The following is a 20519-nucleotide window of genomic DNA, read 5'->3' as shown; positions in this document are numbered from 1 at the left end:
CCCCACTTCATCTGTGCAGCAATGCCTGGGTCTGCCTCCATGTTAATACTCTGAAGCCTCTTGTCTTGGTGCTGCCAAGTTTTAATGGCCGTAAAACTGAAGGCACATGAGTGCCGCCCGCCGTCCACTAAATCAGGAGCCAACCATTAAATCGCAAATAATGAGATATAAATGCACTAGAAACAACCTCTCATAAATTTACAGTCCTAGAGAGATACAGCACTGAAACAGACCCTTCAGCCCACTGAGTCTGTGCTGACCATCAACCACCCATTTATACTAATCCCATTTTTACCTCTCACATCCCCACCTTCCCTCAATTCTCCTACCACCTACCTACACTAGGGGCAATTTTTTACAATGGCCAATTTACCTATCAACCCACAAGTCTTTGGCATGTGGGAGGAAACCAGAACACACAGAGAAAACCCACATGGTCACAGGGAGAACTTGCAAACTCCACACAGGCAGTATCCAGAACCGAACCTGGATCACTGGAGCTACGAGACTGCTAACCACTGCGCCACCCCAAGCAGCTGCCCATTACATAGGCACAACATTGCCACCTTGGTGCTTTCTTGCCGCTGACAAAATCCGGAACCAACATTACAACGCCAGATTTCCAGACGGACAGTTCCAACACGATTCTCCATCCCCCATGCCATCATTTCCGCTCAAAATGGCGGGACTAAATTCAGCCCTTAGTGTGCAGCGTTGCACTGTCCACAGCTGGATTCATGAATTATGAATGTTCCTTACTGACTAAGTCAGTCATCTAATGCTAAACAGTAGTTCAGTAATATTATTGCAAGTTAGTTCTGATTGGGTTGTCAGTCAAGCAAATGTTCTCATAACACTGATTTCACAACAGCCACACTATTACAAATTATAATTTTTAACAAGTGCTTTACATAGCCAAATAATAACAAATACATTATTTGAACTGCAAAGAGGCATTTCACCCCTAGGAAAAGAAATTTAGCAAAATGAAAATGACTGCAAGTGATAATTATTTAAGCAACCAGAGTGCTGTGCTAGAAGAGAGTATGAATTAATGGGAAATGTTAATTACCCTACATTAAAGTGAAATGATATTAGGCAATTTTCAATGGGGAAAGTAAATCAATGACTCTGACTGCAGTAGAAAAGAGGCCATTCTTTATTTAGTATTTAGCAGTGAGCCTGAGATCATGAAAAAGTGAAGGTTGGGAGCACCATATGATTTGGTTCAATATTTTGGCTCAGGTGGGAGGAAAGAATAATAAAAACTAATGTAGGCGATTCCAAGAGAGTTGATCTTAAGATAAGTCAAGAACAATAATTACAGTAAATTGAGAAATACTGCAGGAAAAAAACACTGAGCATAAATGGGCTGGATACAGCATACAAAGCTCATGGAGCATAAATCATTCACACATGATGATCAGATTTCAGTTGGTTTAGCAAATTATTGCTGCAGATAATTTAATGTTAGTAGCAGATTTCAAGATGGGTCAATTTTTATGTATGAGGGGAAATGTGAGGAAGGCAGATTGGGGTACATGTTTGGTACTAAAAGGAATATGGTAGCATGGTTAACAAGTTGACTAAATGACTGAAAACAATAGTATTGCAGTTAATAAATATTTTTAAATCTGGAAAGATGTAAAGAAAATGCTGGAACCCATGGTTCATTCTTTTTTTCTCTACTTCTCTCATCTGCACATACACACTTGGAATTTCCTCAGAACTGCTCCTTCTCTACTGTTGTACCTGCATCTTGGAAAATATTCTACAATAAAAGTTTTTGCCACTACCTCACCTCTCATCAGTAAGCAACCTCACTTATTTTTCAATACTATGAAGGTAACCCAAACATCTCATTTCCTTTTCCAATTGTGCATTTTGAGTTGGTTTTCAAATGTCCTGTTATCATCCCTGATTTTTCTTTTGGCATCTGCTTATTTAAGATATAATTATTGATTTCTCTTCCTCTATAAAAAAAATAGCTTTATGTTTCTTTTATGCTTTCTCTGTGTCACAAGAACAACTTTTCTATTTATCTTTAACAATGAATACTTTTTTTTGTATCCATAGATGTCCTGTACCGTTACTTACAGTAGCACTCATGTCTTACATTCGTGGTCCTCCTAAAGTTCTATAATTTCTTTCAGATGAGACCCCATGCCTTCAATAGTTGACTGCAGGTTGAATCTTCCTGTAACATACTAAAGAATGTGTTGCCAACTTTACAGTATTAAGGGCCGTCTTTGTAACCAAAAACCTACTTGTATTTCTACAATACAGCAAAGAACAGTACCTCCAAAGCTTTGTTGATAAAATAACATTGACCCATTGTGTACAAAAAATTGTGTGCTTCACAGATGCATTAAACAAACTTTTGGACATTTACACTTGTGAAGTGGCTCATTAGTTGGGTCAGAAATGTTTAACTGTTTTTATTGAAAGTGCCTCATAATTAACTTTTTTTTTCATTTTCACTAATGAAAATACATTCTTAGGAACTGAACATGACTAAAGCAGATGTTCCTGCAATGTATTTAAGGGTTTGCAAATTACAATCAGATAATTTTTTCTGGCTTTTTCAGAGCATAAGAAAATATAGTTATTAATAACAAAAATGATGAAAAGTGTATCCAAAATTCTGTAAGGGCCTACAAGCAACAGTTCAGTCAAGAACCAAAGTAATTCATGATCCATAAAGCACTAGGATACATTAAAACCTACCTAAATGGACTAAAATAAATATACCATGAAATAAGGGTTGTTATGCTTGAAATATTATTGAAGCTTATTGGAAACAAAAGTGGTACGAGACGGTTGAGAAATAACAAATACAATTTTATTTTATTTTATTTTATTCGTTTTTATAGGAAAGAAGCCTAAACTTCAGCTCATTAATGTAATATCTAAAGTTAGTCAAAGATTAAAATGCAATATAAATAATTAATAGATAATTCAAAACCAACATATAGTAAAAGCAAAGGAAACTTAAGATTAATCAAATGATATAAAAGGTTACATATGTGAGAGTAAAAATTATACAGGATATAACTAACCTCTTTGGTCTGTAAACAAATTCTCTTGATTTAACTTATTACAGTGTTCTCACATTCCCTGGGTAATTCAATGGTAAATAATCAAAGCAAAATATACTTTCCTTTCAGTGGATGGTCACTCATTTACATTTTCCTGATTGTTGTAAATTATCTTATATTTTTCACATTTATTGTAGTGAGGCATTCCTAAGCTCATTCACGGATCACCTGACTACATAACTGTAATTTGAAAATAGTGTTAATTCTTTCAAATTTGCCATTTTGAGGTTCCTGACCAAGCAGTGATGCTCTTTTCAAAACTTAGTAGATACTCTCAGTGAAGGAAAGGTGTTTATAGAATGTAGTCAATTTCCAATTTACTGGAACTTCTCCCCATTTTCTGAGTTGACTTATAAAATGGCAGATTGATATTTCACTCCAGGTTTAATTATAAAATTATTCTTCACAGTTCCCTATCATTTATGCAATGTTTAAACAGTGCAAGATTCCAAGCATATATAGAAAATGCTGGAAATACTCAGCAGGTCTGGCAGCATCTTTGGAGGGAGAAGCAGAGTTACATTTCGAGTCAGATATGATTCTTCTTCAGAACCGAAGGAAGGTAGAAATGTGATGAGTTTTATGCCATTGAAAGAGGGGAGGGGAGGAAGAACAAAAGGGAAGGTCTGTGATCAGGTAGATGGTGAGAAAGATTAAAGGACAAAGATGTTGTAGAGCAATACTCCCTCTGGACTTTTATTTATTGATCAATATGCCGTAATCCGAAATGGTCACAACTGCATCCACTCATGCATTCATTAACACGCACACACACGCACACACACGTGTGCAACAGATAGAATGGGAAAAGGGCTAAGCAATTATAGGTGGGGGGGGGTCAGGTTAACCTGTTGAATTCTCTAGAAAGTAAACTCTCATTGGTTGCAGGCCTGAGATGTTTGTAGATTTCCCTCTTGATTGAAAGTTCAGTTGTATAAAGTGCAGATGTAGAATTCTACAGCAGGACACATCCATAGAAACATAGAAAAATAAGAGCAGGAGTAGCCCATTCGGCCCTTCGAGCCTGCCCCGCTATTCATTATGATCATGGCTGATCATCCAACTCAGTAACCTGTTCCCGCTTTCTCCCCATATCCTTTGATCCCTTTTGCCCCAAGAGCTATATCTAACTCCTTCTTGAAAACATACAATGTTTTGGCCTCAACTGCTTTCTGTGGTAGTGAATTCCATAGGCTCACCACTCTCTGGGTGAAGTAATTTCTCCTCATCTCAGTCCTGAAAGGTTTACCTCGTATCCTTAGTCTATGACCCTGGTTCTGGACTCCTCCACCATCCGGAACATCATTCTTGCATCTACCCTGTCAAGTCCTGTTAGAATTTTATAGATTTCTATGAGATCCCCCCTCACTCTTCTGAACTCCAGCGAAGATAATCCTAACCGACTGAATCTCTCCTCATACGTAAGTCCTGCCATCCCAGGAATCCCTTCTGGTTTGCTGGAAAACAAGCTTCTTGGATGCTGCTTTCTGGATGTCTCATTTTCTCTCTTTCTCTCTAGGCTCCCTTTTAAGTTAGAGATGTGTCACATCTCGCCTCCTGGTAGGAGATGCTCTGAGGCTTTCCCCCATGGTGATTGACAATGGCCCAGGACATGGCTACTTCAAACCTTCCTTGTTTCAGAAGAAACCATTCAATTTTAAAGGGTCTCTTGATGGGTTCAAGATGAGAATAATTCATTTATGATGTTTCCACTCCACACCAGAGGAACCCATTCAATTCTGGAATATTTTAGAATGGGTGTAGGATGGGTGCAATTGACACCTGTTAGCTTAGGAGGGAAAACCCTCCGCTGGCTGAAGTCATACCTAGCGCAAAGGAAGATGGTTGTGGTTGTTGGAGGTCAATCATCTCAGCTCCAGGACATCACTGCAGGAGTTCCTCAGGGTAGTGTCCTAGGCCCAACCATCTTCAGCTGCTTCATCAATGACCTTCCTTCAATCATAAGGTCAGAAGTGGGGATGTTTGCTGATGGTTGCACAATGTTCAGCACCATTCGTGACTCCTCAGATACTGAAGCAGTCCGTGTAGAAATGCAGCAAGACTTGGACAATATCCAGGCTTGGGCTGAGAAGTGGCAAGTAACATTCGTGCAACACATGTGCCAGGCAATGACCGTATCCAACAAGAGAGAATCTAACCATCTCCCCTTGACATTCAATGGCATTACCATCGCTGAATCCCCCACTATCAACATCCTAGGGGCTACCATTGACCAGAAACTGAACTGCAGTAGCCATATAAATACCATGGCGACAAGAGCAGGTCAGAGGCTAGGAATTCTGCGGCGAGTAACTTACCTCCTGACTCCCCAAAGCCTGTCCACAAGTCAGGAGTGTGATGGAATATTCTCCACTTGCCTGGATGGGTGCAGCTCCAACAACACTCAAGAAGCTCGACACCATCCAGGACAAAGCAGCCCGCTTGATTGTCACCCCATCTACAAACATTCACTCCCTCCACCACCGACGCACAGTGGCAGCAGTGTGTACCATCTACAAGATGCACTGCAGCAATGCATCAAGGCTCCTTAGACAGCACCTTCCAAACCCGCGACCTCTACCAACAAGAAGGACAAGGGCAGAAAATACATGGGAACACCACCACCTGCAAGTTCCCCTCCAAGTCACACACCATCCTGACTTGGAACTATATTGCCGTTCCTTCACTGTCGCTGGGTCAAAATCCTGGAACTCCCTTCCTAACAGCACTGTGGGTCTACCTACCCCAAATGGACTGCAGCGGTTCAAGAAGGCAGCTCACCACCACCTTCTCAAGGGCAATTAGGGATGGGCAATAAATGCTGGCCTGGCCAGTGACGCCCAGATACCATGAATGAATTTTTTTTTAAATGTCATCATCCCTGCAAAGTCCTCCTTACTAACAGCTGGGGGCCTGTGCCAAAATTGGGAGATCTGTCCCACAGACTAGTCAAGCAACAACCTCACATAGTTACACTCACAGAATCATACCTTGCAGAAAATGTCCCAGACACCACCAGCACCACCCCTGGGTATGGCCTGTCCCACCAGCAGGACAGACCCACCAGAGGTGGCGACACAGTGGTATACAGTCGGGAGGGAGTTGCCCTGGGAGCCTTCAACTATGACTCCGGACCCCATGAAGTCTCATGGTATCAGGTCAAACATGGGCAAGGAAACCTCTCACTGATTATCACCTACTGCCCCCTTTGACTGATGAATCAGTACTTCTCCATATTGAACACGAATTGGAAGAAGCACTGAGGGTAGCAAGGGGACAAAATGTACTCTAGGCGGGGGACGTCAATGCCCATTGCCAAGAGTGGCTCGGTAGCACTATTACTGACCGAGCTGGCCAAGTCCTAAAGGACATAGCTGCTAGACTGGATCTGTGGCAGGTGGTGAGGGAACCAACAAGAGGGGGAAAACCTACTTGACCTCGTCCTCATCAATCTACCTGTTGTAGAGATAGATAGATTCTTAATAAGGGAGTCAAGTTTATGAGGGGTTGGCAGGAAAGTGGAGTTGTGTCCACAAACAGATCAACCATGATCTTATAGAATGGCAGAGCAGACTCGAGGGGCCGAATAGCCTACTCCTGCTCCTAGTTCATATGTTTGTATAAAAGCAAAATACTGCGGATGCTGGAAATCTGAAATAAAAACAAGAAATGCTGGAACCACTCAGCAGGTCTGGCAGCATCTGTGGAAAGCACAGATGCTGCCAGACCTGCTGAGTGGTTCCAGCATTTCTTGTTTTTATTTCATATGTTTGTATGTTCGTTTGTACTTCCAGAGTGGCTACTGTGATGTCCTCGGGTGTGGAGTGAAGTTTAACTGAGTTTAGTATAAAATATGTGAGGCAAAGACTGAGACAGCAGCAGCAAGCTGTTGAACATAAAGGCTTCTTCTTTATTCTGTTACTTTCACTTTCTCTTTGCTAGCATGTGTGGTCTACAGCAGCCTCTAGAATACACAATGCAATTACAATTTCAAAACACTACAACACTACAGCCACCTCTGCTGCATCACAAAATTAACGAATTGTATCCTGACAACGCAGAGCATGTGCAGAGTGATTGCTGACATCATTGGTGCATCTGAACATTTGTTAACTTGCCAATATGTATGCATGAACAATGTCACCACATAATGACGTCAGACGTAATGACACCTGAGAGTTCCCCACCCCACAATGGCCACGATTACTGCCTCCATTCCCCCCCAACAATACCCCGCTCCCTCCCACGATCGCCGCTTCAATCGCTGCTTCTCTTTGCTGTTCCCTCTGCGCCTATCTGCTCGCTGTTCCCTTCCACTGCTCCTAACTGCTAGCTGCGCTATCCCGCCATTCTATCCCGCTCCCAACTGCTCGCCGTTCACTCCCCACCCCGCTGTTTACCCCGCTCTCCACTCACTCCCCACCTCACTGCTTGCACTCCACTCATTCCCACCCCCCTCCCCCATGCTGCTTTTCCAGGCGAAGAGTGAGTAGTGAGAGGGAGTGGCAAGTAGATAGGCACAGGAGGGAGCGGTGAAGGGAAGTGGCAATTGAAGCAGCGATCGCAGGAGGGAGCAGGGTACATTGTGAGGGATGGAGGCAGTGATTGCGGTCATTGAGGAGTGAGGAGCTTGGTTTCGATTTATTTCTTTGTGTTAAATTGAGCAGCGCCATCTTTATTCCTGGCAGCTGCCTGAGATGGCGCAGACAGTGATGTTTTAGTCAATGAAGCTGTATTTGCATATGTGCCAGTACTGCACCACCTAGTGGTTACGCTGTCAGAAAACACAGCCTAAAATTAAAGAACTGACACATCTTCGGACAATAACTTTTTCAGGTGGTCAAACACAAACTGATGATCTTCCTGCCAAAGAAAAGGAATATCTTTCTTAAGTAAATCTCTCAGCAACATAGCTTTGTGTGTAAAATTTGGGCTATACGGAGATAAAAAGTTGAAAAGACTCAAACATAGTTGGAGATATTCCTTGTCCTGAGGTACTGGCATAGAACCAATACCTTCCAGTTTGCTGGGATCAGGTTGAATGCCTTGACTCAAATAAATCGACCCAAAAAGATTTTTCTGGTAGATTGATCTTGCACTTGTGACTATTGAATACAAGCCCCTCTCTCCTTGCCGCCTGCATGAGTGTAAATTGCGGTCATACTCTTGTTTGGTCTTTCCCACAACAGCTATGTCATCTGTGATGCAGATACATTCTGATATTTGGCTGGTAATGCAATCCATGTGCTGTTGAAAAAGATCTTGGCTTATGGAAACACCAAAAGGAAGTCTCTGTAAACAGTAATGAACAAATGGAGTGCAGAATGTGATAACTCCTGGAAGTGTTTTGCCAGGTGGACTGAACAATACCCATTTTTCGCATCAAGCTTAGAAAAGAACTGCGCTGCCACAAACCTCAGGTTTAGTTCTTGCAAAGTGGGGACCTTGTATGGGCTATGTTTGAATGCCCTGTTCAATCTACGAGGATCCAAACAATCATAGATAGCCAACTCTCAGACACTTCTTCCGACCTCCCTCTGGACCATGATCCCACCACAGAACATTAAGCTACTGTCCACAGGACCATTACTGACCTCACCTCCTCCAGAGATCTTCCCTCTACAGCTTCCAACCTCATAGTCCCGCAACCCTGGACAGCCTGCTTCTACCTTCTTCCTAAAATCCACAAACAGGACTGTCCTGGTAGACCCATCTTTTCAGCCTGTTCCTGACCCACTGAACTTATTTCTTCCTAATTTGACTCTATCTTTTCTCCCCTGATTCAGTCTCTTCCCACTTACATGCATAACTCTTCTGACACCCTATGTCATTTTGATAATTTCCAGTTTCTTGGCCCTAACCGCATCCTCTTCACGATGGATGTCCAATCTCTCTACACCTCCATCCCCCACCAGGACAGTTTGAGGGTTCTCTGCTTCTTCCTTGAACAGAGGCCCAACCAGTCCCCATCCACCACCACCCTCGTCCGCCTGGCTGAACTTGTTCTCACATTGAATAACTTCTCCTTCAACTCCACTCACTTCCTTCAAGTAAAAGGTGTTGCTATGGGTACCCGTATGGGTCCTAGTTATGCCTGTCTTTTTGTGGAATATGTCGAACATTCCTTGTTCCAGTCCTACTCAGGCCCCCTTCCCCCAACTCTTTTTTCCACTACATTGATAACTGCATCGGTGCCATTTCCTGCTCCCGCCCCAAACTGGAAAACCTTATCAACTTTGCTCCCAATTTCTACCCTTCTCTCACCTTTGCATGGTCCATCTTCAACACTTCCCCTCCCTTCATTGACTTCTCTGTCTCCATCTCGGGAGATAAACTATCCACTGATATTCATTATAAGCCCATCGACTCCCACAGCTAACTTGACTACACTTCTTCACACCCTGCCTCCTGCAAGGACTCCATTCCATTCTCCCAGTTTCTCTGTCTCCGATGCATCTGCTCTGATGATGCAACCTTCCACAACAGCGCTTCTGATGTGTCTTCGTTTTTCCTCAACTGAGGATTCCTCCCACTGTGGTTGACAAGGCCTTCAATTGTGCCCAGCCCATTTCCTGCATTTCTACCCTCAGCCCTTCCCCTCCCTCCCAGAACCGCGACAGTGTTCCACATCCAGAGGATCATCCTCCACCATTCCCGCCACCTCCAGCGTGATGCCACCACCAGATATATCTTCCCTTCCCCTCCCCTGTCAGCGTTCCGAAGAGATTGCTACCTTCATGACACCCTGGTCTACTCCTCCATTACCTCCGATGCCTTGTCCCCTTCCCACGGCACCTTCCCCTGCATGCAACGGAGGTGCAATACCAGCCCTTTTACCTCCTCTCTCCTCACTATCCAAGGTCCCAAACACTCCTTTCAGGTGAAGCAGCAATTTACTTGTACTTCTTTCAATTTAGTATGCTGTATTCGCTGCTCACAATGCGGTCTCCTCTACATTGGGGAGACCAAACGCAAATTGGGTGATCGCTTTGCGGAACACCTCCACTCAGTCCGAAAGCATGACCCTGAGCTTCCAGTTGCTTGCCATTTTCAACACCTCACCCCCCTGCTCTCATGCTCATATCTCTGTCTTTGGCCTGCTCCAGTGTTCCAGTGAACATCAACGCAAGCTCGAGGAGCAGCACCTGATCTTTCGATTAGGCACTCTACAGACTTGCGTACTGAACATTGAGTTCAATAACGTCAGAGCATGACTGGCCTTTTTTTATATTTTATTTTTTAACCATGTACTTGCTTTTCATGTCATCAAAGTTACTCATTATTCCACTATTAACTGTCTCTCTGGACTAATGCTTTGTCTTTCACCACAAGCATTAACACACTCTTTGCATTTGTCCCATGACAGCTTTGTTATTTAATCTCTCCTGCCCTATCAAACACCTTCCCCTTTGTTCTGTCCCCCACTCCCCTTCCCTTCACTTGCTTAAAACCAAATTATTTTCTAACCTTTGCCAGTTCTAATGAAAGGTCACAGACCTGAAACATTAACTTTGCTTCTCTCTCCACAGATGCTGCCAGATCTGTTGAGTATTTCCAGCACTTTTTGTTTTTATTTCAGACCTCCGGCATCTGCAGTATTTTGCTTTTATATTATTATGGCTAGCTCTATCCTTTTTGACAACACAGATAATGGAACTATGTCAATCAGTGTGCTCTTATACCTTCCTAATGATTCTGTCTGCTTCCATTCTGTCAATCTTAATTTTGAGTTTGCTCTGTATGTGTATGCTGCACTTGTTGGTTGGATCAAATAATAGTGTTGCATCGTCACATAGATGCAATGTGGTGCCCCCTTTGAGACTGCCAATTCTATCAAAGCAGTTAGGATACTGTGAAGTAAGGTCACCGATAGAACTGATCGCTTTGCCTTCTACGATTGATCTGCTTCCCTGTTGATGGCTAATCCCATGTATCATAACTAGGGTTAAGTTTCTACGTGCCTGTAGGCCTGCAATTGCTGGTCCGGTAGTCTGAACAATGTGGAATACTTGGGATGTCCATGCCGACTGATTGTATCAACAGTCTAGCATGATGGAACCCAAGCACAGAATTGCTGACCTATTAGAAACTGTAAGCTGGGTGCTCATAGGTGTCACCATGGCTTGCCACATCTTTGGGTATATATTCTTGAGAATTTACAGAAGGAATATGTTTGCACTCGCCCCTGTATCAACTTTTGCCCATAGCACATGTTTGCCTTCTTTCCTAGGACATATAATCTGTAGGGATGCAAATGCTTCCAGTGGTGTAATGGAATCAATACATTCAGTGACATTCAATGTGTGAAAAGTTCGTTCCTCATGTCCTATGTAACCCTGATTGCCATCATCGTCATCTCCATGGTCATTTCCATTTGCTACCACATGGATTTGTCTTCTTTCATATCCAGAATGGTCCCTGTGCTTATTAGGGTGTGGTACCTTCTTGTTGTCCACTTGACTCTTGTCACGATTCTTGTTCATCCCATCAGGTTTAGCTCTCTTGCACTATTGCTTCCAGTGTCCTTTTGTGCCACATGCTTTGCACACAACATAGAGTGCTGGACAGCTCTTTGGTGCATGTAGCAGTCCGCATCTCTTATAGTTTTTCCAGACTTAGAACCTTTGGCCAATGTACCAATCGTTGGGGTAGAACACAAAGATTGCAGACTTTGTTGTCCTGCAATAATTGCTTCATACTTGCGTCCAGCCTTTACTAGTGAATCAATGGTGTAACCTTTAGGTTTCTCCAAGAGATTCTTCTGATATGCCTTGATCGACATTGAAGAATGACTAATTCAATGATTCGCTTTGCAAGTTCTGCTTCTGAGAAGCTGAAGTCACATCCCTTGTCTTGGCACCTGTTCACGAAATGATCAATAGATTTGTTGTTGATGAAAAGACATGAACTCAAGACGGTGAATCTGAAATTAATCTTGATCCTCAGTTGATTTTCCAGTATAGATCAAATCTTACTGGGATCTTTCTATTCCTCTTCAGATGTATTCAGCAGGTGAAAAATGTTGTTGCCTATAGCAATGCGAATCTTCACAGCTTGATTGCCGGCTAAGATACTGCCCCGCCGACGAACCACATCTTAACTCACTGTTTAAACAAGTTGAACTCGGAAACAAGATCAGCCGCTTTCCGCTTGATGGATGGAAATCAGCTTCAACTATTCAAAGTCCTGGGTAGACCACACCTGGAGTATTGTGAGCAATATTGGGCACCACACCTTAGGAATGATACATTGGCCTTGGAGGGAGTGCAGCATAAGTTTACCAGAATGCAAGGATTGCATTACAAGGAAAGATTACACAAACTAGGGTTGGATTCCCTGGAATTTAGAAGGTTAAGAGGTGATTTGATTGATGCTTTCAAGATATTAAGGGGAACAAATACGATATAGAGAGAGAAACTATTACTGTTGGTTGGGGAGTCTAAGACTATACTGGAAAATCAACTGAGGATCAAGATTAATTTCCGTATTCACCGTCTTGAGTTCATGTCTTTTCATCAACAACAAATCTAACAATTAGAGCCAGATCTTTCAGGAGTGAAATTAGGAAACACTTCTACACAAAGGGTGGTGGAATTTTCAAAGTCTCTTCTGCAAATGAGAATTGATGCAGGATCAATTATTAGTTTTAAATCTAAGGTTGATAGATTTTTGTTATCCAAATCTATTAAGGGATATGGGGCAAAGGTGGGTATATGGTGTTAGGTCGCAGATCAGCCATGGAGCAGGGACACAGAGCTAAATGGCTTCTTCCTGTTCCTATGTTCCTACAGGTAAGGTTGTTGTGCATGGAGTGGGGGAAAGTTACAGCTTTATGTTTACACCATCGGCAACTTATAAGTCAGAAATGAGTGTTAGCTGAGAGGGAATTGGGATGTGAGGTGTTTTTAGCCCCGGCACTGACCACAGTTTCAGCAAAGGCTGTCCCAATAATGGCCAATAACCTTTGTTTTATTCTTTCATAGGATGTGGGCAGTGCTGACAAGGCTGGCATTTGTTATCTTTTCCTCCATGGGGAGGTTAGGATATGCAGCCATGCCAGTCCCCCTCCGGTTAGCTCCGGTTGGCTTCACTTGTGCACCACCTTGTCCTGCAAGAGAAAGGGAAGTGTGTCAGTGAGTGCGGTGCAATCTATTTGGCTGATGTGGATATCATTGTTTAAATAGCTAGCAGTGTGTGAAACCTGTGAGGTGTGGGTGTGAGGCTTGCAGCAATGCTATTGGAGGTGAAGTATAGCAATGTTAAGTGTGTGGTCTGATTGATAGAAATTGTTGGTGGATGAGTGATGAAGATGTGGTGATTTGAGCAATGGCTGAGATTATTGGTGCAGCTGGTAGGATATGGCACTTGAAGATACACTCATTGACCTTGACCACTCTGTTCCCACTGCCTTTGAACTGTGTGTCTGGAAGGCTTCCTTCTCCCTGTGGATACAGCACAACTCTCCTTTTTACCTTCTCAAAGACCTTCAGTGCAGTGTACAAAAACCTTGGAGCCTGCTTTCTCCTCTGTTGTGCCATCCCCCACTCTTGCCCAGGTCAAATTCTCTGCAACCACAACTCTCAGCACCTGCTCCAGCCTCATTGCATCACCCTTTTAAGAGATGCAGGATAGCTTTAATTGGTGTTACTACTCATGATATTGGCACCCTTGCATCCCATTTGGAATTTGGGGTAACAGAGTCAATTAACCTTTTAACCCTTTCACTCTCAAGTTCTGAAATGATTCAAAGTGACAACACCCTTAATGGTAACAGTGGTTATATTTTATTCAGTCTAAGTAAGACTTGACACTTGCTAATGTCTGAGCAGTGGTATCAAAGCACAACAGCAGTACTATTATGCCTTGGGTAGAAGATCTCCACGTAATTACTCCCTGGTTGTGCTCCAGGTACAGTCGCATTGGTCAATGCAACATGTAATACCTCAACCATACCTGTGCTCGGGGAGTCTCCTCTTGTACTTTCATTACACAGCAAAGCCTATGGGGACCAATTTAACCCAATCATTCCTCACTATTATTTGAATGGTCCAATTGCAAAAGATATCCTGTATCCATCTGCCCACTCAGGTCAGTGTGTCCTGATCTCTGACTTCTCATGCTCTGACTCTTATCAGCTCATAGACATTTCAATGTCAAGCAAGAGCAATATGATGGACTTGGCACCCAGGTGTCCTCTCTAGGATTCAAGGCACTATTGTTTTCTCTGCCCTCTATCTGGGCCTCTGGAATTCTGCTAAGGTGTTATCACACAGGAGCTTGTCTGTTTTCATGCTCTGCTAGATTTCTGCTGAATTTTTACCTTCTTACCATTTGGTCAATGAAGGACCAAGTCACAATTCCCCATCAAGTCAACTGTCAGCCGCATTCACCCACGGTGTATATTACAAGTAGGAATAAAATAGTTTAGTATACGATTAAGTGCAACAATGAAAGTAAAGAAGTGTGCAGTCAGCCATATTATTTAAGATAATTTTTATTAATTAGCAAGAAAACCCGATGTAAGGATTTCTCAGGATTCTTACAAAGTCAATGAACAACACAGTTAGCATTGGCAGAGTTCATTCAAATGATCAGGCAGCACAAAGTTGTCATGCTGCCTGCATTGCAATCAACATCCATCACGATCACCCTCAACTGCTTGAGGACAGGCCAGGGACGATGTGGCCACTTGCTGCACAAATGGAACATGAAGACCAATTGAAATTGTGACTCTGGCTATCCAAGTCAGACCATCGCCAACATATTGAACTCTTGCCCTGAGAGATCCATTCCTGGTGGCATCACAAACAATCACACTGCATCAGCTGAAGCTGGATTGTTAACTCCAACATCAAACTATAACTGCTTCCCCAGCCATACAAATATATATGACATTCACAGCATCTGATTTTGGCACCTATCCAATTTAGCCCCCATGGTGTCATAATAGGCGTTTTGAAAAAGAATGTACTCCCTACCCATGCTTTTAAAATATTAAAAACTTAATTATTGGAAATGGAGCATTAGACATGTTTTTATTTCTCTCATGTACATAGTCTGGGAGAATGCAATTAGGAACCAGCCATTATAAACAATGGACTGATTCCAGTTAGCCATCTCATACAAATAGTTACAGTGAAAATGCACTCTAAGGGCATCATTTTGACTTTGAACATTAGTGAAAAAGGAACAATATCTATTTTGTCACCAGTTATACATCTCTCGCGATTGAAAATCTGGAGAGATGTACTACATGTAGCTGATCTGATATTGTCCCTTTTACATTATTGCCCAAAGTCAAAATTAAAGGGCAGAATTTTACCAACCCGCGGGTTCTGGGCTAGGAGGCCGGAGTGGGTGTGGGGAGGTTTTGTCGCAGCGGGCTGGGAGGTGGATTGGCTTCTCGCCACACGGAGGCAGGCAGCCAATTTAAATAATTAAGTCCACTATTGCGGCAATTCTTCGGGGTTGCCGGTATTTTGCTGGTAGCAAAACCACCGCAAGTGGAGGTCATCAGCATCGTGGAGGCGATCTCCCAGTGATCGTCTGGAGGCCATCGTCTCGAGAGGGCCGGTTGGGAGGAAAGACATTCCCCACAGCCCCAATGCTCCATCCGGAGGGGCATCCCCCCTTGGCCATCCAGAATATTAAAATAAAATGTTTCCATTTTGAGGCACCCTCACGCTCTTCAAGCTGCCTCAGCTACGCTCACCTCGCTCAGTCGGACTACCGCAGCTTCAGAGCTGCCGGCCTGCTGATCGGACCAGCAGCATCTACATCCGCAACACCGGACAGCCCACTTCTACCTCCTTCCTAAAATCCACAAACAGGACTGTCCTGGTAGACCCATCGTTTCAGCCTGTTCCTGCACCACTGAACATATTTCTTCCTATCTTGACTCTATCTTTTCTCCGTTGGTCCAGTCTCTTCCCACCTACATCCATGGCTCTTCTGGCGTCCTGCGTCATTTTGACAATTTCCAGTTTCTTGGCCCCAACCGCCTCCTCTTCACTATGGACGGCCAATCTCTCTACACCTTCATCCCCCACCAGGACGGTTTGAGGTCTCTCCGCTTCTTCCTTGAACAGAGGCCAAACCAGTCCGCCATCCACCATCACCCTTCCCCTCCCTCCCAGAACCGCGACAGGGTTCCCCTTGTCCTTACTATCCACCCCACCAGCCTCAACATCCAAAGGATTATCTTCCGCCATTTCCACCACGTCCAGCATGATGCCATTACTAAACGCATCTTCCCCTCCCCTGTCAGCATTCCAAAGGGATTGTTCCCTCCGTGGCATCCTGGTCCACTCCTCCATTACCCCCAACACCTCGTCCCCTTCCCACGCACCTTCCCATGCAATCGCAGGATGTGTAATACCTGCCCATTTACCTCCTCTCTCCTCACTATCCAGGGCTCCAAACACTCCTTTCAGGTGAAGCAGTGATTTACTTGTACTTCTTTCAATGTAGTATACTGTATTCGCTGCTCACAATGTGGTCTCCTCTACAATGGGGAGACCAAACACAGATTGGATGACCGCTTTGCGGAACACCTCCGCTCAGTCCAAAAGCATGACCCTGATCTTCCGGTTGCTTGCCATTTCAACGTTTCAACATCCCCACCTCCCCCCACTCTCATGCCCACATATCTGTCCTGGAATTGCTGCAATGTTCCAGTGAACATCAACGCAAGCTCGAGGAACAACAATTCATTTACCAATTAGGCACGCTACAGCCTGCCGGACTGAATATTGAGTTCAATAATTTCAGATCATGACAGGCCCCCCATTTTATTTTTAGTTATCTTTCCTTTCTTATTTGTTTATTTTATTTTATTTTATTTTGTTTCATCATTAATTTTTTTACAATGTGCCTGCCCACTGTTTTTTGTCATGTTTGTGCTTTGGGCCAGGCTGTTCCATGCTTCTGTCAATTAACACCCTCTATGCACTAATGCTTTGTTTTTCACCACACCATTAACAGGCTGTTTGTCCTTGCTCCATAACCTTCTGGTCAGTCATTTTCTGTGATCTTGTCCTATGAACACCTTCTCTTTGCTTATCTCTTGCCCCACCCCCGCTTTATTTGCTTAAAACCTATTACATTTCCAATATCTGCCCGTTCTGATGAAGGGTCACTGACCTGAAACATTAACTCTGCTTCTCTCTCTACATATGCTGCTCGACCTGCTGAGTATTTCCATCATTTCTTGTTTTCATATTCTATATCCCACCTGTTGTCCTGAATTGGACAGCGAGCCTGGAAGCAGCCAATTAGGAAGGCATTTCTGCGAACATTGCTGAGCTGGTTGCGCAGCTGGCAAGTGCAGGCTCAGACCCCATTTGGTTCCGACATTGGGGTCCTGAAGTCTGCGGTAAAATCCAGCCCAAAGGGTTAGCTGAATCAGGAATCAAATGTCCTGCAATGTTTCGGATCTCAACATCAATTTTACTTTTAGAATTGGTCAACTTGAAAGAAAATATTTGCTAATTTAATCGCATAGTCAATGAAGGTATTAAGCAAGCATTCTGAGTGAACTAGAATTTGCGATCTACTGGACTTTGGAAATCCTTTTGATTATTACTGCAGGGGATAAATTTAGCCCTCATTGGGATCTGCTGATATCAAAAGAAAGACTACCCACCAGCAGCTTCATGCTACTAGCAAGCTTGCAGGATATAGTGACAATACCTAAAGTAACTAAACCTCAACAAGCAAATTTACTAATGAAAGGTACAGGCAAAACAATTGAAAATGGTATAGCCTTGAAAGCATATTGAAGTTGAAATTACACTCAGCAACCCTGGTCACAAATCTGTTAACATGTTCATTTCTTCTTTCTGCTGTTTTAAATAAATTCATTTTATTTCAATTGAACAGAGAACCAGGCTGCCAATTCTCTGTCACCCATTTTGCATTATCAACCAGTACCAATTTCTACACTAATGTACCTAACTACATTCAAGATGTTTTCAATATTCAAGTCGTTTTCACATGCATCCATTCCCTGCTCTCACACCCCACTACCCTTTGCAACAGCATAATCTTTATCTCAACATGAGCAATGTCATGGGAAGCCTGCTGTTTTGTTTAATTCTTTTATAGAATTTCATCTGTGTCAGGTCTGACTAATCCATTTCAGCCCCCTACAGTTCTCACACTAGTCAGGCAGCAACAGCTACCAATCAGCTATGAGCAACCAGCATCATACCAAGCAGTGAAGAAATCACTCATTTTCTTCTTAACTGCAATTTGTGGAGGTCATCTTTCCTGTTAAAATATATGTAATGGAGGATTTTGTTAAAAGGGTGGGCTGGAGGACAGTTCAATACTTGCCACAAGAACCTGGGCAGCCACACTGATAGGCAGACTTATTATGTATTTGGTTTTCAAAGAATGTAAGTTTTGTCTGAATTATTGCAATGTATTTGCATCAAGTCCCTGTGGGAATTCTGTTACATCCTGTTACCTGTTACACACAGATCAGTTGTTAATGTCTAGAACCTAGTCACTGTATTTTATTGTCAGGAGAATTGGAGAGGGAGATTTCAGCTTGAACAATTCACTGTTCAATGAATTGTAAAGGAAAACTGTCAGAGGATGTACAGAAATCATATGCCTTTACACCAGTCATTTCCTCATTACTCTGGATTGTAAAGTTGGTGCAGTGATGAATTGTTCTACACTGTCCTAAAAGATTACATCATCAGCAATATGTGGCCCATTAAAGACTGACGGTTTACTTTGTGCCAAGATAATTTTTGCATAAGGGGAAAACAGAGTTGTGCATATTTGTCTTTTGGCTAACATCAGGGGCTGAATTGTAACATTCAGACCCACTCATAGTAGGGGAGGCTAATAACATGTTGGGAACCTGAAGCGCACTTGTCAGTGGCTTTTAACCTAGCCACTGCCTTTGCATATGACTTCTGCATTTTCCAACCAATTAGAGTGGGAGGGCATGAAGAAGACCCTCATCAGTCTATTTCCGCTCCACTATTTAAAGGGACACTACGAGGGTCAGAATTGAAGAATTGTAGAAATGTTATGAGAGAGCCAGGAACTTCAAGATGATGGCTCACCAAGGCACACCAACACTAAACTTCAGCAATGCTTCCCTGGATATGATTATGATGCTGTGGTCTGTAAGGGCCCACAGGGAGATTCTGTTCCCGTGGACAGGGGAAAAAAAGGTAGCGTCAGAAAACAAGCGCACATGCCTGGATCTCTTCTTTCTTTCCTTGCAGCACAGCGGCGCAGTAGTTAGCACCGTGGCCTCACAGCTCCAGGGACCCGGGTTCAATTCTGGGTACTGCCTGTGCGGAGTTTGCCAGTTCTCTCTGTGTCTGCGTGGGTTTTCGCCGGGTGCTCCGGTTTCCTCCCACATCCAAAGACTTGCAGGTGATAGGTAAATTGGCCGTTGTAAATTGCCCCTAGTGCAGGTAGGTGATAAGGAATATGGGATTACTGTAGGGTTAGTATAAATGGGTGGTTGTTGGTCGGCACAGACTCGGTGGGCCGAAGGGCCTGTTTCAGTGCTGTATCTCTAAAAAAAAAAATTAAAAATAAAAAGAGAGTACATAACACGATGGAGAGCCAGAGGACCAGGAGTGATGGCCACCCTGACAGCTGCAGAGGGGGAGGCACTGGAAATAAGCTGAATCTTGGCATGCCTGGTCATAGTAGATACAGAGATGGGGGTCCCCTAGCTACCTGCTTACAGAATTAAATATAAGACAGCCAAATGGTGTACAACGCTTACTCATGTAGACTTGATGTCAGCAGCCACTGAAATATAATAATCTCCACAATGATGACTTACCTCTCATCATGTCAATTCTAGTTCATGTCTTTCACCTCCCACAGGTCCGCAGAAGGTGTTGCTGGAGGAGGACGAAGATTCCTCAAACGAAGTCACGAACTCTGAGGAAGCACACTCCACCAGCACAGATAGAAACACCTTGGTGGGGTTGCCAAAACAGGTAGTTGGGTTGTCACATGGTGAAGCATATATCACAAGTGAATATTAATAGGTGTTGGAGACTGTACAGCAGTGAAGCATCTCCAATGGAAGGTGTAACATCTTACAAGCACTGCTCGCTGGATGAAGGTGCTGAGTCTTGGGGGTCATCGAAGAAGAGGACTATCCGGAGCAGCAGCAGAAAATGTGTGTGTTCCATCAGCCTTTCCAGATACATTGCACATGATTTGAGAGATTTTGGAGGAATTTGTCTTTAGCATGAGTATCATTATACCTCAGGAAACTGCAGGCCAGTTAGCTAGGAAACTACAGGCCAATTAGCTAGGAAACTATAGGCCAGTTAGCTTAACATCTGTGTTAGGGAAAATGTTAGAAGCTATTATTAAAGACAGTATAGCAGGGCATTTAGAAAAATTCAAGGTAATCAGGCAGGGTCAACA

The sequence above is a fragment of the Heterodontus francisci genome, chromosome 2 (genome assembly GCF_036365525.1).
Source record: "Heterodontus francisci isolate sHetFra1 chromosome 2, sHetFra1.hap1, whole genome shotgun sequence".
Lineage (NCBI taxonomy): Eukaryota > Metazoa > Chordata > Chondrichthyes > Heterodontiformes > Heterodontidae > Heterodontus > Heterodontus francisci.
The sequence above is the reverse complement of the archived record's forward strand: the minus strand, read 5'-3'. Positions refer to the sequence as shown.